The sequence below is a fragment of the Lutra lutra genome, chromosome 1 (assembly GCF_902655055.1).
Source record: "Lutra lutra chromosome 1, mLutLut1.2, whole genome shotgun sequence".
Taxonomy (NCBI): Eukaryota; Metazoa; Chordata; class Mammalia; order Carnivora; family Mustelidae; genus Lutra; species Lutra lutra.
In genome coordinates this window covers 168,953,645-168,976,627 of record NC_062278.1, presented here as the reverse complement: position 1 = coordinate 168,976,627, position 22,983 = coordinate 168,953,645, and the positions used below count along the sequence as shown (strand labels likewise).

Sequence of the window (22,983 nt, the reverse complement as noted above, 5' to 3'; positions counted from 1 at the left end):
GGTAAATGCAGAATTTATTTTACTAAATTGGTATTTTAAGGCATAGTTTTAAAAGAACATGCAAATTCTTCATAGTATTTTGTTGTAAAATTTCTTAGAGAGCTTATTTGGCTATCAGAATACTTTTCTGCTGTGTAATTTACCAGTCAGTTGAAGGAGAACATAATAATGTATTTGTGTAAGACAAAACAAAGATAAGAGAGTGACCTAGAAGTTGAAAAATAACTTAGATCCTTAGAATTAAGTCTCAAGTACAACTATATTATTTTAGGTTCCTGTGATACTTACAATTAAATTGAGATAAAAATAAAAATACCTTGCCTGGTTCCCTCTAAGCCATGCAGCCATGATCCTTGCTCACAAAGGAGAAAGTAGTTGCAATATCCAATACTAATACACATATTTTTTTTAATTTGGGGAGTTAAAATAAAATTTTATTTTATTGCTCACATTTTTCCTCTCCCAGTGGCCAAAGCTGAAAGAATTTGAGCAATAATATAAATGACTATAGTATTGGATTATAACTCCCCAAATAAAATATATATACATTATTCCACACTGATATAGATAAATAACTGAATCAATAAATAAATGTGCAGTTAAATATATGCAGTTTTTATATATTAATTATACCTCAGTAAAGCTGTTAAAAAGGAAAAGACTGAGGAACTACCCTAGATTTGGAGGAGGAATAAGAAGACATGGCAGCTAAACGCAATGTGGGATCCTGGATTGGATCCCAGAACTGAGAAAGGGCATTAGTGGAAAAACTGATGAAGTCCAAAGAAAGTAGTTTATAATATTGTGCCAATGTTAATTTATTAGTTTTGATCATTGTACTGTGGTTGTAATAGGTCAACAGCCAGAGAAGCCAAGTGAGGGGTACATGGGAGTGTTCTGTCTTTGCAACTTTTCTGTAAACCTCAAATTATTTTGAAATAAAAAGTTCTTTAAAAGTCCCAGTGGAGGGGCACCTGGGTGGCTCAGTGGGTTAAAGCCTCTGCCTTCGGCTGAGGTCGTGGTCCCAGGGTCCTGGGATCGAGCCCCACGTCTGGCTCTCTGCTTGGCAGGGAGCCTGCCTCCCCCGCCCCTCTGCTTGCCTCTCTGCCTACTCGTGATCTCTGTCAAATAAATAAATAAAATCTTAAAAAAAAAAAAAAAGCCCCAGTGGAGTCCCTAAATAATCATTTTCATTAGATTTTCATTGATTTATAGGGCAAGTTTCTATTGTCTGCACATCTTAAAACAGAGAGAAGCAGGGGCATTCTTTTCATCAAGGGTACTCTTTGAGTTGTGTTTTTTAATCCTAGCCATATACACTGCAGTCCCTACCTCCACAAGTTCAGTCTCCACTTAATATTTCAGACAGTTACTTCCAGTCCCCTAGAAGACCTGTGTGTGGGAAATGCCATGAGGCTCTGCCTCCTCGGGAACCATCTCTTAGCAAGTTTTTAGTTGGTGATGATCAGGGTCTGATTTGAATTTTCAAACCCAAACTGTGAGACTGTTCAGATCTCATTAATAATCTCTTGGCCCACCAATCTTCATTACCCAAGGCAACATCTGAACTTAGAATTAGGAGAAGTAGAAGTCTTATAGTTGAATGGTGAAAATGAGGGAAGATCATATTGTTTTTAGGTAAAATGTCTGGGAATTCAGTGAGTACAAGTACTACTAAGGGAACTTTGATTCTTAAAGAAAATCAACAGCAGCATTAAGTTTGCTTAGAAAATCAGTGTAACTTTAGAAAAACCCGAAGCCATTTCAAATCGAAAGACCAACTTCTTGATAGGCAAAGTAAGGGGCCGGTATATACTTTGGCATCCAAAAGTGAGTGTTTGGTCTGAATCCAAGCATTTGGGCATAAAAATGAAATGCTAAGTATTAGGAATTCCTCTATGAAGTTTTTTATTTTTTGCGGGCAACTCTGTGTGTTCAACCAGTTTCTTGAACTACACTGTTTTACACAGTTCAAGGGAAACAAGAAAAAACAAGTTTGTACCTAGAGCAGTGAAATTCCTAGAGACAGCAGGCACCATGGTGGCTGGCAGAGGCTGGGAGGAGGGACAGGTGGGGAGCTAGTTTTTCATGGAGACTGGGTTTTACTTTGGAAAGATGAAAAAGTTCTGGAGATGGTGGATGGTGGTGCTGCTTGAACAATGTGTGAATGTACTCAGTGCCACTGAACTGTACATTTAAAGGTGGTTAACATGGTAAATTTTTATGTTGTATATATTTTACCACAATTTTTCTGAAAAGCAAAAAAGAAATAATGGAAGTTTCCAGCAGTTAGTCTTCCACCTCTTTGCCAGAGTGTCCAGCTATGAGGAGAATCTCTGCTCAAGAGCTTTTATCCTGAGGAATTTTTTATTTTGTTATTAATCTAGAGATGATTCCCTGGGCATCATTTAGCAACAGGCTGTTTAAATGGCCCCTCTCTCATATATTGTGCATGTAAAAAGAAGTCTGGTACACAGGACACGGTAGAGCTGGGTCGTAGAGAGAGTTGGTTGTGGGGTTAATTTATAACTAAGACAAATGAATCTATGAAAAGAAGAAAAGCCCCATAAGAAATATGTTAACTGATGGTAAGGGGGAAAAAAAGGGCTTAGATAAAAGATATCTGAACTTGTTTGGTCCCTGTGATTTTATGGCTGAGGAATTCAATTAGAGGTGTACTGGGTGGAGCAAATCACAATTCTGTAAATTACTAATAGGACACAACGATCTTTATCGTTTTCTGTATGTGCTCACATGCAAAGTTCAGTCCTGCCCTCTGTGAATGAACTCTCTGCCGAGCTATACTGCTGTGTACAAATGCAGGGCTTCAGGATTGGAACATAGATAATGTTTGGTTGTAAAACCTAAAAGGCGGTAGGTGGCCCATTTAGAAATAAAATGAGGAATGAGGACACATAACTTTTGCTTTGGGGGAGTTTTGGATATTGGGTTTGTTTCACTTTGCATGAAATTCTTTTAAGTCATTTGTGGTTTGAATATTTGAAGGGAAGGGTCGTTTTAGAATAACAATATAGAGAAAATTTTAAGAAACAAAATTACATGTTTTTAAGTGTATTACAGTGAACAGGAAAAAGATTAGGGGTGATTGTCTTTTCTTTCCTTTTTTAAAAGACTTTATTCATTTACTTGCCAGAGAGAGAGAACAAGTAGGCATAGTGGCAGGTGGGGAGAGGAAGAAGCAGGCTCTCCACTGAGCAGGCAGCCCGATTCGAGGCTTGATGTGGGGCTTGATGCGGGGCTTGATCCCAGGACCCTGGAATCGTGACCTGAGCCAAAGGCAGATGCTTAACTGACTGAGCCACCCAGGCGCCGCTTGTCTTTGCTTTTCATTCTAAACCTTCATTTGAGGGTTAAGTGTCATAGTAACTGACATGAAGTAGAGATTGTAGGTTTTAACTGCAATACAGTTTACTGTATTTTTTATATCAAATAAGCAATGTAATAATAATGATACAGATCATTGAAAGAAAAAAATTGGGGCACCTGGGTGGCTCAGTGGGTTAAGCCTCTGCCTTCGGCTCAGGTCATGATCCCGGGGTCCTGGGATCGAGCCCCACGTTGGGCTCTCTGCTTGGCAGGGAGCCTGCTTCCCTTCCTCTCTCTCTGCCTGCCTCTCTGCCTACTTGTGATCTCTGTCAAATAAATAAATAAATAAAAATCTTTAAAAAAAAAAAAAGATAGGTTTAAAAAAAAAATTATCTATAATCTTAATATTATTTTTCAAACTATTCTACAAATTGTCTTCCAGTTCTTGATAAGCATACACACATATTTTTATATGTCTATGTAAAATTTGATACATTGTTATCCCTTGACCCTCAATGTCTGTGCAATTAAGCGATTGTATTAAATGATTTCTAAATTCTGTTTCATTCAAAACAATGTTTTAGAACCTAGCTTTGTCTAAATTATACAGTATTTTGTGAAAAAAGTATATGTCAACCACAGTGGGTACTATCTTTACTTAAAAATGTTAGGCACAGCTGTAAAATGTTGAGAGTTAAATTCTTAAAAATTAAGCCTGAAAGTAAAGCTTCTGTGGTATAGACACTAAATTAAACTTAAGAATGCATCGTAGGTTTGATTATTTGAGATTCTTGAGTAATAAATCAAATGAAGCCCTGTTCTCAAGTAATTTTAATAAAACCTACTGCACAAATAGGTCTGATAACAGGATACAAAAGATAACTTTTGACAGTTACTTAATTCTCATTTATATCCTGCACTTTCATACTCAAAAAATACCTTTTTTTTAAAGATTTTATTTATTTGGCAGAGATCACACGTAGGCAGAGAGGCAGGCAGAGAGAGAGGGGGAAGCAGGCTCCCTGCTCAGTAGGGAGCCCGATGCGGGGGCTTGATCCCAGGACCCTGGGATCATGACCTGAGCCAAAGGTAGAGGCTTTAACCCACTGAGCCACCCTCAAAAAATATTTTTAATCTTTTCATAGTTTCTTTATTTTAATATTTCCATCAACTAAGACCATATAAAATCATTAATTTTGGCACCTAGTTAGGAAAAACATACATGTCTTCATCATCTCCCCTTCCACAGTGTTTTTGCCTTTAAAAAAAAATTCTTGATTATCTGGATACTTTCAACAACTCATATGTTACAAATAATGTATATAAATTTTACCACAGTATCATGTAAGAGGTCAGTAATTAGAAGCCATTATTATTCCATGAAACATAAAGTGAAGCAACTCGGTTACTCAAATTTTTTTCTTTATACTGATGAACTCCTTGTCCTTCAATCCAGATCCTGTGATATGAAATCATTTAAATTACTAAAAGTTTGATATTTTTAACCTTTATACTCTCAGTAGACAGGACATAGGAAATTTAGCTGACGTAAACATCTTTAATAATCTTTAAAAGTCATAAGACTTGGTAGCTGGGACAAAAAACAATTAAGTATAAATTTCAGGGAAATACCATAATGGCATGACTTTTGTTTTCTTTTGTCAGCAAGCCACATGGCTTTCCTCTCAAATTCAAGGAATACGCCGTGCAGGCTCCTTTTATGATTTTGGTTTCTTCTGCATCACAGAAATATATGTTTTCCTAAGTTTACTCACTATATTTGTGATTGCTAATTTTTCTTATCTGCGAAGGAAGTACAACAGCTCCCCACTGGGGAAATACAATGTTAAGTCAATCCTAAAATAAGGAAATCTAAGGGAAAGGTCACATCCTAATAACTTGTGCAAATCTAAATTCCCATGGAGCTTTAAAATTATTTTGTAGGAGTAGAGTATTAACAATGTGTTGTTGAACTTCTTCCAGATAGTGTCGTAAAATTGAGAGTACTTTTGTGTCCAGAAGTGACTATTGACGTATAAATATAATTGAGAAGAACTGATGTTTTTTAGCAATCTATTTTGAGTATCCAGAGAAATCTAGCGTAACTACGAGATCATAAAACATTTTTTTGTTGTTGCTTTCACTGGAAATATAAGGTGTTATCATTCAGCAAGTATTTTAATAATTACGTACATACAATGAAGATGATTTTTCCTACTGCTATAGAGAAGTTTAATACTCAACTTTTTACCAACACTGATCTCTGGTTATACTTTAGAAGAACCCTAACTGTGTCATCCAGAGAATATCATTGTTTTGAGAGTGGGACACCTGGGGTTGTAATCTTTCCTCTTGTGTTAATTGGCAATTTCTTAAAAACGCTGGACCTCAATTTCCTTATCTATTAAGTGGGAGATGTTTATTGTGAGAATCAAGTAAGACCAGATATATAAAGGGCTTAGAAAAATTCTTACAGAATTATATGTCTTTAAGGGATGACTATAATTCTTGCCTTTAATTTTATCTTTTCCAAATGAAATCAAATAGGCGAGGACAGGTACTTATTCCATCCCACTCAACCTAAGAGCTACCAGGACACCCTAATCAGCACCCCACTCACTGACCAAATCCAGATCATTTTTTTTTAAAAGGGTGGGATTTGAGTGCAAGTCACTCCCTTACTCTGTAATACTACACAAGAATTACATTTTGCCACCAGGATGATTGTTTCCTAGCACATACTAATTTTTTTTTTTTTTTGAAGATGTGTGGTTGGCACACATATCATTCCTTAATCTGTACTTTCTTATTACTAGTTAAAGTGGAACAGAATGCGGTTTTTGCCTTTTGACCTGCTGCTATTTCTTTCCTTAATGGTGATTATGTGTTTTCTGTAATTTAAGGATTTATAGGAACATACTTGGTTGTCCTCCCTGCTGGGGCCCATTCAGTAGCAGGAGCTATTTGTTGAAATTATTGAGATGTTTCTGCATTAGTTATTTCAATTCAGACCCACAATAATATATTGCCACATAATAGAATAATAAAATAACTTATTTACAGAGTAAATGCTTCTCTGTGTGATAGGAGTTTAAATAATTTCTGCAACTATTCAATATATTTTTAAAATACCTTTGTTCAAGAAAAACTTTAAGCCCCTTCATTGTTTTAGTTTGTTTTTTAAATTTTATTTTTAAGCACCAATATGAAAAGGGTGACACATAACGGATCTGTATTCTACCACATTTTACCAGAAAAAGTGCTTGCTAGAAGCAATCACACTTCTAAAAATTATATGTCTTTAAGGGATGACTATAAGGGATGACTAAGTGCCTCTGTGTCTGACAAAATAGACTAACTGCCTTTAAGTTTACATCCTTTAAAGAACAACTGACCTGGGATTGTTGGTGGCGGGAGTGTGTTGGAGGGACTTGACTTTCAACCTTAAGCAAAACATGAAAGTTATAAAAAAGTGCTGCCAAGTTGTGTACTAACTATTTTTATCCAACCAAATTTGAAATAAAAGTAATTACAATAGCAAGTAAGTATCTAAGAAGAATGCTTTTTTTGTACACTTCTGCTCCCCAGTTGCAAATGTGGTGGGGGAAAAAATCTTACTTTGTATAGATCTACTGATTGCTGCTACTCTAGTTTTGCTTTTCCAACCTTTTTATTTCCATTGATGTTGATTTAGTTCAGATTATCCTAATTTCTCACCTGAGTAATGGCAAGTTATCTGACTCAACATTTTACTGTTTGCATTTCACCCTCCCAAGTTGACAGTTATCTTTCTAATGCTGTTTGTTTACATTTCACCCTCCTTTCAAAGAGCATTAGAATCTTTGTGTTCAGCCTCAGCCTGCCCCCTCAGCGTATCCTCTCCATTGGCTGCCGCAAGTATTAGAGTTCAGCCACACCAGACTGCTCAATGTTCTGGTTTGGTTCATGGCTGGAATATACCAATTACTGTATCATACTGTAATAGATTTTATAGTCCGTTTTAGGAGTGAGCTTCCTGAGAGCAGAGACCATCTTTGGGCTATCCCTAGTGCTTAATAAAATTCTTAGCAAATATTATGCAAGTAATGAAACGATAATGTAATTGAAATTAAATAATGCACATATACGGGGCGCCTGGGTGGCTCAGTGGGTTAAGCCGCTGCCTTCGGCTCAGGTCATGATCCCAGGTCCTGGGTTCGAGCCCCACATCGGGCTTTCTGCTCAGCGGGGAGCCTGCTTCCTCCTCTCTCTCTGCCTGCCTCTCTGCCTACTTGTGATTTCTCTCTGTCAAATAAATAAATAAAATCTTTAAAAAAAAATGCACATATACTTTTATTTCTGCTAATTAGACACAGTATTATTAGCAGTCTTGCCTAAATGTTATTTTAAAATTTACCAAATAGAGATGCAAAGCATGTACAGAACTGAATTACTTTAAAAGAATTTCTGTGACATGGACACCTGGGTGGCTCAGTGGGTTAAGCCTCTGCCTTCTGCTCAGGTCATGATCCCAGGGTCCTGGGATAGAGCCCCAAGCATCAGACACTCTGCTCAGCGGGGAGCCTGTTTCCCCTCTCTCTCTCTGCCTCTCTGCCTGCTTGTGATCTCTGTCAAATAAATAAATAAAAAGAATTTCTGTGACATGTATATGCATTTATGATTTTATAGATTTAACATTTACACAGCATTTTTCTTTTTGCACATGTTGTAAACCCATGCATAAAAGTGCATAAGTACCTCATCAGCTACCTTTTACCTGTATAATTCAATTCACAGACTAGTGATGGACTTTCAGTGTTCAGTTGCATCTGAAGCAGGGCTTCCAAGTCAGGTAAAGGGCTGGGACAGGTTTTTTGTTTGTTTGTTTGTTTGTTTTTTAGTAACATATAATGTATTTTTGTTTCAGGGGTGCAGGTCTGTGATCCAGCAGTCTTATAATTCACAGCACTCAAAATAGCATAAGCCCTCCCCAGTGTAGGACAGTTACTTATCATGAGATTTATGTATGTATGCATTTTTTCTTAAGATTTTATTTATTTATTTGACAGAGGGAGACACTGCAAGAGAGGGAACAAAAGAAGGGGCAGAGGGAGAGGGAGAAGCAGGCTCCCTGCTGAGCAGGGAGCCCGATGTGGGGCTCGATCCCAGGACCCTGGGATCATGACCTGAGCCGAAGGCAGACGCTCAATGACTGAGCCACCCAGGGACCCCTTATTTATTTAGTTTTTGGAAGATTGTATTTACCTGTTTAAGAGAGAGAACACACACACAGGGGGAGGGGCAGAAGCAGAGAGAGAAGCAAACTCTCTGCTGAGCACGGAGCCGACTCAGGGCTTTATCCCTAGACTCCAGGATCATGACTTGAGCTGAAAGCAGACACTTAACTGAGCCACCCAAGTGCCCTTTTATGTATTATTTATTAAAACAAGTTATTTGTTGAACTACTTTTATATACGCAGCACTCTTCTAGACAAAACAGAGATGAAATAGTCCTTGCTTACAGTCTTGTTTCAAAGACATTACCTACACATACCACATGAAAGAATTAAATAACAGAACCAGGCAATGTGTGATTGAGGAAAAACATGGAGTAAAAATCTGTGGAATAAAATATACATGCAAAGCTGGAATAGTGCGTTGTTTTTTCCTAACAACTTACTTCCGCCTGGAAGTAAGAATATGGATACGTGAGAAGGAAGAAGCTGGAAATTGTAAACATGAGGAGCCTCATGGGGTAGGAAAGTCAAGATATTGGTGGGCATGCTATACTGGAGAATCAGTGGGAAGTACACATCCGGAGCAAAGGGGCTATATTTGGCAGGGCACAAATGTTGGACTGAGGAAACTGGGCTTTGTCTAGGAGGCATTGGGAACTTGAAGATTTAGAAATAGGGAAGAAGTAAGACAGAAGTTCTCTGTAGAAGGGACAAGTGAAAGATATTTTGATAACTTCTAAGATTTGGTGACTAAATAAGAAATGAAGATAATGAAAGACAAAAGGGTCAAAGATGAACTTTTGGCTGATACACAGATAAAATTTTAAAAGAAATAGAGAAGAGGGACTCCTCTGGGGGAAGAAAGATGCACCTGCTTTTAGACTTGTTCAATTTGAAGTGAAGGTGGGATATCTAAGAAATGTCCCAGAGAGATGTGTGAAGATAGGGGATGAGCCTCGTTTCAGGCAGTGGAAGTAGCCTGTTGATTTGAGTGTCTTTGTCATAGAGGGAAGCTGAGGTCTGCAGAACCGACACACAGGTTAAGTTTGAAAGATGAGGGAGGACAGACTGGGATCATCGATGCCAAATGAAGAGAGTTTTATGAAAAGGAAAGGAAAACAACACTTAGTATCCCTTAGGTACCTGGCATTACTGTAATAAGTTGACATATATAATCTTACTTAGTCCTCAAAATTACTCAATAAAGTAGGAATTAGGATTATCCCTTTTTACAGGCATATAAAGTAAAGTTTAGCTGGCTCCATAACTTGGCTGAGAGCCAGCACAGGGTGAAATCTGTATTGAAATGGAGATCTTTCTGACTCCCAAGCTCACATTTTTTTTTAACCGAAATAAAATGTAAAATGACAATGAAAAGTCAAGAAGAATGTAGAAAGGAATAATGCCATTAACAGTTACAAGGAGGAGACTGTCATTTAAGATTAGGGTTTAAGTCTAGCAGTAGGAAGGGGTATTTCAGTGAGCTGTGTGGGTTAGCAGGTGGTGTGTGAATGAAGGGAGTGATTTCAGACCACTGGGAATTTGGCCAGCAAGTAGGACAGGTCTTCTGGAGCAGCTGAGTCAAGTAAAATTAAGAAGAGAGCACACCAGTGGAGAAGAAGAGAAAAGTGCAGGGGTGAGGTCTCAAGATAGCCATTAAAGGGAAACAGACCCTGAGAGAAAAGACTGCTTCCACTAAATTTGGAAGAAAGGAGAATGAGCTTAAATGTGATCACTCACCCAGTAGGTAAAGAGAGGTATCAGTAAGCATAGGTTTATCAAATCACTGGCTATGAAGATATTTCTGACATTATAGCTTACTTGGAAGAAAAGCTCGTTAAAATAAAGACATAGCAGCCAAGTGACCTCTTCCACCATCATATGTTAGACAAATTAGGTCAAGTTAGATCAGTTGATCTTTATAGGCCCTTCTAGTACTTAATTTTCTATGCATGTAGAATGGGGCAGCCTTGATCTATGCACAGATGCAGCAGTCATATAGCTTTATAACAAAAAGAATTTGCAGGAACAGCAAAAATAAAACAAAAGAAATTTTTAGAATTTTAGGTCTACAAGTCAGAATTTCTGGAAGTATCTTCCCCTCCCCTATTAAAAAGTATTAAAATATCTGAGTGTATTGCTAACTGTAAACTCTTGAAGACAAGGAATGCATCCTGTTCTCTGATGTGTCCTTAGAGCACAAGGCCTGCTACACTCATAAGTATTGCTCAACCAATACTTATTAAATGAATGAAAGCTGAATTACAAAATACAGTACAGGCTTCCTATAATACTCTTTCCATGTTTTTTCTTTTTGATTCTTATCAGTCACCCCCATGACAATTCGGAAACATAATATGTAAGACAGCCATGTACCTGCATTGTTTTTGTGTCATTTTAATTTTTTTTAAATTGTCATTTAATTGTTTTTCATTTGGTTACTCAGTTGATTTCTTGTTAAAAAGGAACTATACTTGGGGAATTGACTGACAGTTAATGGAAATCTCAGGATTTTTCAAAATTATCTTTTGTAGTAACTTAAAAATTAATTAGTATCCTAGTTTCCCATCTTTTGTTAACTTAAATTTTACCAAGAACGTTTCTTTTCTGAAAAAGGAAATTGTGTTTTACGTTATGAAGGAAAAGTGATTTAGGAAAAAACCAGAAATCCGTTTCTGAAAAATTTAGTGATGTTAGTGTAATAAAAAGAAAGCCACAAGAAGTCATCCCAAATTAGTAATGCTTCCCGTCTTAAACACGTGATTTCAGTTGTCCCCAGGCTTGCTAAAGGTTATAAAATGTCACCAGAATACGTTACTTCCTTATGAGTTCTTACTACCTCCTCACCATAGATAGAGCTGTATAAACCCCGAAGTATGACAATATAGTTATTACACTTTTAGTTATAAGTATTCTGCCAAAAGAAGCTAAGAACTAGGGGAAATGGATTTAAATTTACAGTAGTTCAGCGAAACAGCATATACTTTTTCCAGACCACTAGAACAGCAAACCCATTTGTAACTTTAATGCCTGGTATGGTGGAAAAGTTAACGGCTGTAACAAAATCAACAGAGACATCTTTGGTTAGTGTTCTTAAGTGAGAAAATTGACTGCAGGAATTTTTCCCCAAATACATGTTTTTTACATATTTTATACTACTTTCTAGAATATCATCAATTTTACTTAGGCTATTTTGGGAGTCACTGATTTGTCTTATCTTTCTGATGAAGAATTAGAGCCGGAATTGACAGTTCACTGTTAGTCAGCTTCACCTTCAGTGATCTGGTGTCTGGAGATGTCCTTCTATCCCTTTCCTTACTTAGCAAGCTTCAAGTTTGTAGATTGCCCTTGGGCCTTCCTTACTCTGAGTTGGAGATTTATAGTATTTGTTTACATGGGTTGCATAAAAATGCAGACTTCAATAAATGACTTTTTGGTTCTTGGATAGAAACTGAAATGTTGGATAAGACAGCCAAGTATCCAAAAACTGAATGCTCAGCTGAAGCTGTAGTTAGTTATCCTGGGTTTGAGTCAAGATAGTAGTATAGCTTGTAGAATCAGCCATCCTGTGAAAATATGAACTTAAAGGAAAAGGATAATGGATTTTTAAAATTTCTTCCTTAAATGTTTGTTCAGGGACCCCTGGGTGGCTCAGTCAGTTAAGTGTCTGCATTCAGCTCAGGTCATGATCCTTGGGTCCTGGGATTGAGCCCTGCATCGGGATCCCTGCTTAGTGGGGAATCTGCTTCTCCCTCTCCCTCTTCCTTCCACCCTGCTTGTGCTCCCTCTCTCAACCTGTCTCAAATAAATAAACTTTTAAAAAAAAAATTTCAATTTTAAATATTTTTTTAAAATTTTCTCAGTGTTCCAAGATTCATTGCCCATTCACCACACCCAGTGCTCCATGCAATACATGCCCCCCTTATTACCCACCACCAGGCTCACCCCTCCCCCCACCCCTCTCCTCCCCTCCAAAATCCTTAGCTGTATTAATTTTTTTCAAAATACACAGTATTATTTTAAAAGAATCCAGTTTACTATGACACACATGTAAGTTACGTTGAAAAGGTTACCATGTAATTTAGAATACAAGAGGTAGAGTGAAAAGTACTAGTGGTAAAAAAAAAAAAAAAAAAAAGAAGGAAACTGGATGTTTTACCCCAATTTGTTTCTTCCTCTTTGGAGTGCTGTGGATTTTATTTTAGCTGTTCTGCTTCCCTGACCACGGGCAGTGTCACCACGTCTATTAGAGTCTTCTGTATACTTAAGAAAGTTAGAGCCACCTATAAATCAGCAGTCTGAGTGGAATCTTGGCAGATGAGGTCTCAGTCAGGAAACAAGCATTTTGTTTATCTTTAGATAATTTGAGAGCCTGGCCTCTGGGCATTCTGTAAGAAGTCCAGAAAAGGGAAGCCTAAAGAACAGAATATTTATTGTGAATAGATGTTACCTTTCTCACTCAGGGGTTTAATTCCAAGCAGCTTGAGTAAAATGAAGGATGTTGTCTCTTTTAACTTACCTGGCAAGATTTTTCAAAGAGAGTGAGGTGTCCAAATCGGAAGAGCATGAAGACCATAGCAGAGAATGTAGGATGACAGCTGGCACAAAGGCCTTTTTGGCACTGTTGAGAAAAGCCTCTGACTTATAATCTGAAGAGGTAGCAAGGGTGATCATTTTGTTCCATAGTACAGCTGATACATTTGGGAAAGTCCTTTGAAACCTAGTCATGTCACAAAAGAGGTCCTAAAATACCAGGGTGTTTCAACTAAGAAGAGCAATTCTTTTAGAATCCCTTGTCAAGTTGTAAAATAAAGCAAACAAATTGAACAAATAAAATTAATTCTTTAGTATCTGAATGGCACTGGAGTTTGGTTTTCCCTTGCAAAGCATGTGTTGTATAAGGTAAAAATTGGGAGAAATAGGGGCGCCTGGGTGACTCATTCGTTCAGCGTCTGCCTTCGGCTCAGGTCATGATCCCAGGGTTCTGGGATCAAGGCCCGAATTGGGCTCTCTGCTCAGCGGGGAGCCTGCTTCCTGCTCTCTCTCTCTGCCTGCCTCTCTGCCTACTGTGATCTCTGTCTGTCAAATAAATAAATAAAATCTTAAAAAAAAAAAAAAAGAAATGCTAAGAAATAGCATTTGGTTCTGCTCTCAGAACCTGCGTGCACAATGATTGTGATTTAACTTTTCTCTCCTGGATTCTGATAGTCATTTAATCACTACTAGTGATTGCTAGTAGGGAATACAAAGAGATCAGTGTACTTAGATTTTCAGTTTTAGCTGTTCTTCAGTTACTCTTGAGTCTTCTGACATTCATCACTAAGGTTGATTAGTAATTAACTTGAGCCATAGAATTAGAATTTGTACTGCTTGATAGGTGTAAACTAGTTATGGGGACCTCCATAATTCTGAAATATGAGTAAGTGATGAGTCATACACTTACTACTGCTAATTCTTTTTTTTTTATGATTTTATTTATTTATTTGAGAAAGAGCACATGTGAGTAGGTACAAGCCTGGGGGGAGGGGTAGAGGGAAAGGGAGAAGCAGGCTTCACACTTAGCAGGGAGCCCAGTGTGGGGCTCAATCTTGGAACCCTGAGATCATGCCCTGAGCTGAAAGCAGCTACTTAACCGACGGAGCCACCCAGGCACCTGAGTACTACTAATTCTTGAGCTCCTTGATAGTAGAACAAGTTTTTCTATTAAAACAATGTATTGCATATTTTATATCTCTATTAGATCATTAACCTTTTAGTTGTCCACCCAGTAAATAACAAGCTCTTCTTTCACTGTTTTTTATTGTGGTAAAATATATTAACATAAAATCTGCCATGTTCCATTAGTTTCAGGGGGTATAACATAGCAGTTCGACATCTCTATATGTTGTGCTGTGTTCACCACAACTCTGGCTACCATCTGTCACCATACAATGCTATTATGATGTCATTGACTATATTCTGTATGCTGTACCTTTTATTTCCATGACTGGAAGCTTGTATCTCCCACTCGTCTTCATCCACTTTTGCCCTTCCCTCTCCCTCTGTTCTTTGTATTTATAGGTCTCATTCTATTTTTGTTTATTTTGTTTCATTTTTTAGATTTAACCTGAGTGAAATCATATGGTATTTGTCTTTGTCTGAATTATTTCACTTAACATAGTACTAGGTCCATCCATGTTGTCAGAAATGGCAAGATCTCATCCTTTTCTATGGCCATTGTGTGTGTGTGTGTGCATGTGTGTATGTATCACATATCTTCTTTATCCGTTCATTTAGTTGCTCCCATATCTTGGCTATCATAAATAATGCTGCAATAAACATAGAGGGCATCTTTTTGAACTCATGTTTTCATTCTCTTTGAGTAAATACTTACTAGTAGGATTATTGGGTCATATGGTATTTTTTAAAAATTTTTTGAGTAATCTCCATACTGTTTTCTACAGTGGCTATACCAGTTTACATTCCCACCAACAATGCGCAAGTGTTCCTTTTTCTCTACATCCTCAACACTACTTGTAATTTCTTATGTTTTTTATTTTAGCCATTCTGACAGGTATAAGGTAATCTCATTGTGGTTTTGATTTGCATTTCCCTGATGATCATGATGTTGAGCATCTTGTCATATGTCTGTTGGCCCCATTTCAACCATTTTAAATATACAGTTCAATGACATTAGTTACATTCACAACATTGTGCAAATATCTGCCCTGTCTATATTCAAAACTTTTCATCATCCCAAACAGAAACTCTGTACCCATTAAACTATAACTCCCCATCACCTACCCACCCCTAGCTCAGGGTTATTTCTATCCTATTTTTTTCTCTATGAATTTGCCTATTCAGTTATTTCATATAAGTGGGCTCATACAATATTTGTCCTGTGGTGTATTGTTTATTTCACTTAGCATAATGTTTTCAAAGTTCATCCATGTTGTAGCATGTACCCAAACTCCCATTTCTTTTTTAGCAGAATAATACTCCATTGTATTATGTATGTATTGTACATACGACACTTTGCTTATCCATTCATTTGTTGTGGAACACTTGGGTTGATTCCACCTTTTAACTTGTATGAATAATGTTGCAATGAACCTTCCAAGTGTTCAGTTGTCTGTTTGAGTCCCTATTTTCAATTCTTTTAGGTAGATCCCTAGGAATAGAGTGGCTGGCTCCTATGATTATTCTGTGTTTACCTTTTTGAGGAGCCACCAAACTTTTCCATAGCTACTGCACTATTTTACATTACCATCAGCAATGTGTGAGGGTCCCCGTTTTCACATCCTCCTGAACTCTTGTTTTCCTTATTTTTGATTAGAACCATTCTTATAGGTGTAGACTGTTATCTTATTGTGGTTTTGATTTGCATATCCCTAATGACTAATTCTGCTGAGTATCTGTTCATGTACTTTTTGGACATCTGTATGTCCTTGATCAAATGTCTATTCATGTCCTTTCCTCTTTTTTAAAATGGGGCTGATTGCCTTTTGCCTTTCTATTGTTCTCTCTCACTTTTTAACTCATGTTCTCACATACTTCTCTGTATAATAAAAAAGATAGTACAACTTGAGCTCAGGGAAATGCTTTTTTTTTTTTTAAGATTTTATTTATTTATTTGATAGAAAGAGATCACAAGGAGGCAGAGAGGCGGGCAGAGAGAAAGGGGGAAGCAGGCTCCCTGCTAAGCAAAGAGCCTGATGCGGGGCTTGATCCCAGGACCCTGAGATCATGACCTGAGCCGAAGGCAGAGGCTTAACCCACTGAGCCACCTAGGTGCCCCGGAAATGCTTTCTTTTAGTCATTCATTGCTACACACATTTTTTAAAAAGATTTTATTTACTTATTTATTTATTTGAGAGAGAAAGAGAGAGAGAGAGAGAGGACATGAGAGGGGAGAAGGTCAGAGGGAGAAGCAGACTCCCCATGGACCTGGGAGCCCGATGCAGGACTTGATCCCGGGACTCTGGGATCATGACCTGAGCTGAAGGCAGTTGCCCAACCAACTGAGCCATGCAGGCACCCCATTGCCACGTACATTGACTTAAGGTCACATGCTTTTCATCCTGTTACCAAATCAGTACTCAAGAATCTCTTTTCAAATGAGAGACTTTTTTTGCCTTGATGCTATGAAATTCCTTGTATTCTTTCCCAGATCTCCGTGTATTGAGCTCATGTGTGGAGGGGTTGGGGGATAAGCCCATGTGTAGAGTATGATTCATTATGAAGTACTCTAGAAAATAAACATCCATTTTCATTTCCTTCGAATGATGAAATTTTAAACCTGGAGGAGACCATCTGTGTCTCAACTGGGATCTACAGATTCTTGGGGATCCACCAATATATTCTTGGGATCTGAAAGTTTTAGAATTTAAAAATATTATGTTTTTATATTAATAATAATCTAAAAAGTCATTATAAAGCCCAAATTTCACAATCCAAGGACATTTTAATGGTTTCATATATTACATTTCTCACCTGGGGGTTACAGAACTTCTGGGGAATTTGAGGACACAATCTTGGCAGGTGTCTAAGATTTTTTTCTTCCTTTGAAAGGGACCCATACATTGAAGCTTAAGAAACTCTGATCAAAGCCAACACCTTTCCTTTTATGAAGTTGGCTTAGAGATGTTAAGTGACTTGCTAGAATACCACAGCAAGTTAATAAAACCAACCCGCACTAAAACCCAAGTCTTCTAAAGCTTTCTTCAGAGTTCTTTGTGTCACTGTGGGGATACTACAGGGATCCTGTCATCACTGAGTTTAAAATGTAGGAAAGCAGATGAACAATTAATAACTAAAATGACAAGTGTGCGAAGGAGGAGAAGGGTAATAGGAGTTGTATTGAGTGATAGAAGAGTAGTTTAACCTAGTCTGAGGGTTCAGACAAGAGATTTTTACTCTGACAGTCGAGAGAGCAGGAGTTAGCTGACGGGAGCTCTGAGAAGAGCACTGTTACAGAGGAAATAACTTGTGTGGGGGCTCTGAGGTGGGAAAAGGAGTGAAAAGAGGCTCCCAAGATAAACAGGGACCAGATTATTCCAGTATAGATTTTTTTTCTGTTTTTAGTTTCTTCTTCTTCTTCTTCTTCTTCTTCTTCTTCTTCTTCTTCTTCTTCTTTTTTAGATTTTATTTATTTATTAGAGAGAAAGAGAACATAAGCAGGGGGAGTGGCAGAGGGAAAGGGAGAAGTAGGGTCCCTGCTGAGCAGGAAGCCTGATGCAAGGCCTGATCCTAGGACTCTGGGACCATGACCTGAGCCGAGGCAGACATCCAACAGACTGAGCCACCCAGGCACCCCTCCAGCATAGATTTAAGACAATTAGAATTCAGTACAGAGTTTCAATAGGGACATGATGTAATCTGAGTTGCATCTTTAAAAGGGCACTCCAGCTGCAGATGCATAATTGATTGGAAAGGAGAGAAGGGCCAATAAAGATGTAGGGAGACCACGTAGGAAGCTACAGGAAAGATAGGGTTGAAAGAGAGGATTTAGTGTTGAAAGAGAGGACTGAGAGAAGTATTTAATGTATTTAATATGTAGAATCAAAAGGAAGTGGTGATTGATTAAATGCAGGTATTGTAGCTGTCAGTTATGACTCCCTTTTGGGGGGCCATGATCAGTTGGGAGATTATTGGAGCTGTTTACTAAAGATAGGGCTCACTGAAGGAGATAAGTTTGGGGGAATAGATGATGAATGCCATTTTGGACCATTTGCAGTTGGCTTGCCTATGAGCTGTTTCAGTAGACAGCTCGAATAGATGTCCCTCTATAGAACTGGGGCACGGAAGAGGTGGCCAGTGCAGAGACACAGAGTTGGTTTCAACTTATCCATGATATTTGAAATGTTCTCTAATGGGCTTGCTTAGGGAAGAGCATATGGAATTAGAAAGGTTAAAGAGCCTAACACAAAGCCTTGAGGAAGGACCAACACAACTGGTTAGGGTAATTGGTATCTCAGGAGCCAGGAAGAAGACAGAGTATTGGAAGAAAGGCCAGAATCCAGAGGTCTGCTCTCCAATAGGAGAGTCCAATGATTGGTTCCATAAAATGTCTGTGTACCTTACATACAGAGACAGATAGTTTTATGCTACTGATCATCAAATTAAACATTTTCCAATCCTTTTGCCAAAATCTAGTCGTGAGTTGTTGATAAACTGGGATGTACAATGTGTACGTTGTTCTTGGTGAACTGAATTTCTGGTTAACTCAGCCAACTAAAAAACCCTTTCCATTTCTGGTCATATAAAATCTTTCTTAAACACAATAAGCCATTTTTCCATCTTGGTAGATATTCTGGGGTAAAATAAAATTTAAATTCAATTTAGATAACTGAATCGATGATTTGAGAACGTTTAATGTCTTAGTTTCATTTTGAATAGCAAAGACAGTTTTCTGAAGATACAGAAAATATTGAAGATGATCTCAGGAAATGCTCTGGAAGCTACTTTCAAAAACAAATCACTTTTTAACTGCCTTCCCCCTCCCTTAGCAATTGTCCATTTTTTCTAAAGGTATAGGAACAACTTTTAGTACATTAAGTGTGTTTAATAGTTAATGAAAGTTATATTGCAGTTTTTATTTAATATCTGGGTTTTTCTATAATTCTGTGGAATTTTCTGTAATTCTCAGTAAAACCCAGTGTATCAGTATATTCCTCAGTACTGTTAATTTCATCAAAATGTGTACTCTTTGATCACTAACCTTATATATAATGCAGGAATTTCAAATTATTTTACTGACATGACAGATACATATATGTGTGCAGTAAAGAGCCATCTGAAAAGTTACATCTAAATTAGTTTTGAGTAAATTAAGTCATGAGGCATCCGCCCAGGAGGTATTTCCAATGCTCGCAGTACCAAAGTGAATATTTTAATAAGGTAAAATACCCTTTAAAATGGGGCCTGGGGAGAAGGAAACTGACATTTATACTTAATTCTGTGCCAAGCACTTTAGGTGTTTTACATACATGATTTCTGAGTTTTGAAGTGGTTCAATGGCTTGCCCTAAGTTATAGCCCAGGTACAGGGTGGCACTGGGATTCTAGCTTAAGTCTAATTTTAAAACTGGTATTCTTCCCATTTATGCCTCTCTCCTCACTGGAAGTCAGGAGACCTACATACTAGCTACTATTCTGTTCTTCCTAACACCTCTAACCTTGGATAAGCACGATAATTTTTTTGCGTTCACTAATCCCCCAGGCATATTTTACCCCTTCTCCGTCTAGAATGCTCCATATGTCTTATCCATGTATGTATTCATCCAGTTGTTAACCAGTTCATCAATCAGCCAGACAGTGGTCTTTAGTCATGCAGTAAGGTATTGAAGTTCTGTGACACACATATGAAAGTGGCATAGATACACGGTCTTTGTCTCTAAGGAGGTCATTCTCTTTTAGTACATACTGTGCTCACTATACAAGCCCTCGCTGAATCCCATTTCTTCCATGGAGCCTTTTCTATGAACCATCCCATTTTGACATGCTTTTCAGGAGTCCCTGTGAAACTTAGTCATGTTTCAATTATTTGGCAATTAACTAGGTGCTACCTTGTGACATCTCTTCTATCATTGGCTAGAATCTTACTCAAATCATGAATCATTATTACTTAACTTTTTACCTCTTTGCAGCTTGTTTTGCCAAGATATAAATTCCTTAAGGGCAGGCTTACCCTTCTCTGTATTTCCCACACTGTCTTGTAAATAGCAAAGTTTTTTTTGACTGAATTCATTCAGCAAATGTTTGTTAATTTGTGTTAAATTTTTGGGTTCAGAGTTACTTTCTGGTCTAATGATCTGGGTCATCACTTAGCTTCCCTGAGCCTCAGTTTTCAATAAAATGGAAATAATTCCTACTTCTTGAGGCTAAATAAATAATGTAATGGAAAAATGCTTTATACACTTTAAAACTTTAGATTATAAGAGTGTTACTGATCATTTTATATTTTGTGGTATAAGTAGCCGTATCCTGAATTCTTCCAATAGATACTTTGTTTCTCAACATTTACTTAACCTGTTCACTTGACCTATTTTCATCTCTATTATCCTACCGTATAGCTCTTTGCGGTTTAACTTATCTGCTCTAAGTTTATTTCTAATTCTCCCCTTTATTTTGCATATTTCCCAAGTCTTAGTCTCATTTATGTTTATGGACATGAATAGTAAGAACTGTTACCAGAATAGCCTAATCTGATGGATCATAAGGTCCATCTAGTAATGGACCCATCACACTACAAACCTGAGAATACTAGAAATTATTGTTAATTTTCTTTCAAGGTAGCTAAATCCATTCACTTGTAGTTTCAGACTGATATAGTGGGTTTGTCCTTAGGAATGTTGAAATAAATGCCTTTTACTCTGTATTAGTGTTCTGTATACTCTCCAAAGAATGTATTAGGACTGGTACCATCAAAGCCTGTATTGTCTTAGGTCATCTGTATGGGATGAAATACAGTAATTTCAATAGCTAAGGCTTGTGATCGAGACTTCCTAGGTATTAAGAATTTGGGTCTTTGCTACTTTTTTGGGGGGGGTGTCTTTGCTACTTTTGATGTTTTCGTTAATTTTATGCTTTTGGGGGGCACCTGGGTGGCTGCCAGTTAAGTGTCTGCCTTCGGCTCAGATCATGATCCCAGGGTCCTGGGATTGAGCCCCGTATCAGCTCCCTACTCAGCAAGGAGTCTCCTTCTCTCTGCCTCTGCCCCCCCCCCCGCTTGCGCACACATTCTCTCTCTCACTCAAATAAAATCTTTAAAAAAAAACTTTAAAAAATGTTACAAATATGATGCTTTGATTAGCCATCAAATAAAGTTTATTTTACTGTCATCATTGAAATAAGCTACTGTGGTCATTTAAAAATATTTGTAATAGGGTCTTTTTTTCCCTGATGTTTCTAGAGTATAATTCTTGTGTGGTTAAGGTCTCTCACCTCTTAGAATCCTTAAAATAAATATATTGACTATTACTGTTATTTATGTTGAAAGATATTAAAATGAGATTTGTAATCCAAATGGGCATTACTTACTTCACATCTGGTTGCTTGAAAAGTGGCCAGATGCAACAATTCTTAATGCAAGACAGCCTAGGGCAAAACCTTTGCAATTCACACCCTCCTTTGCAAAACAGCTGCCCTGTGTGAACCTTTCACATTAAGAAAAGAAGAAGAAAAGAAAAGCAAACAAAGAAAATTTGCTTCACCACATTTAATTATAAATTTCCAATGAGAGTGTTCATAGGGGATTCCTCCATTCAAGAGCAAACAACCATTAGAAGTGGAAGGCAGTGTTCAATGAACAGTGGCAGACTTGACCTAGTTTCAGGGCCAGGACCAAAGACATCATGAAACTTCTTCTCTCTTTCATCTCCTCACTTTGCTGAAATTTTTTTTAAAGTAGGCTCCATGTCCAACATGGGTCTTGAATTCATGACCTCAAGATCAAGAGTGGCATGCTGAGCTGGCCAGGAGCCCCCCTCTGTGGAATTTTAAGGTGATTATATTCCTGGTTGCCTATGATAGCCTCAGTTGATGCCTGTTCCTTGAGTGTTGTTTTTAACATTGCCCCCTTTCACCTCTGAAAGTGTCCCAAGTTGGGTAAAAAAGTGTATGGTCATCTTACTTCATCCCTCAGGGGCACTAATCAGGAGAAGAACTCTGGGAATGATGAGAACATACTAAAGGGGAAGTGATATTGGGGTTGGGACGGTGCTGGAACCAAAAGGCTACTGATAAGAATTCTCAGTAAATAAGATGTGAGCTGAGCTGGAAAGTGATTTGTGAATGCATTCTGAGCATTGTAAGATCCATCAGATTAATGCTGGTTGCTCATGGGTAGTGGAGAGAGGCGGAGGACAAGAACCACGCCAGGAGTTTGTGGTATCTTTTATGCAATACTAACGTTAAGCTTCCTGTCTGAGGTTTTCCATGTTGTGAGTCTCTCACCTCTTGATACTCTTTGAGGACTGGTGATGCTGATATCTAGCAGAAACATTTCACAGAATAAAAAAAAAAAAAAAAGATGGAAGATAATAGTTCTTCAGAAAAATGGAAACATATTATTCTTGATAACCTTCCTCTTTGAAAAGCTTAGCTGAATCTCTCTGCCATTTACCTTAATAACCTACTCAGAAACTTAATGTTATTAACTATAAAAGACTTGCTTGATATTTTCTTTTAAAGAGTCCTCCAGATTTGACAGCTGTTATTTTTTATACTCATTTTTGTACAGAGTCTTTATTTTACTTAAAATAACTTTTTAAATTCTCAGAGTGATAGCTACTGTTGAAAAATATGCCGAAAAATATAAAGCAAGAAACATTCATGATCCCATCACCCAGAAATAACTAACAATAGCATAGCTCCTTTCAACCTTCTTAACGTGTATGTATTTTTTAATGTGTGTTCAATGGAGCCCTTAATTATAACCGTAAGGAAAATGCTTTTAGTGT

The 22,983-nt window shown here is 37.6% G+C and overlaps 1 protein-coding gene across 4 annotated transcripts in view; it reads left to right on the top strand.

Moving 5' to 3' along the window:
* Positions 1-22,983, top strand: part of PPARG (peroxisome proliferator activated receptor gamma) — a 131,449-nt gene that overhangs the window by 23,359 nt on the left and 85,107 nt on the right. The window lies entirely within an intron of this gene.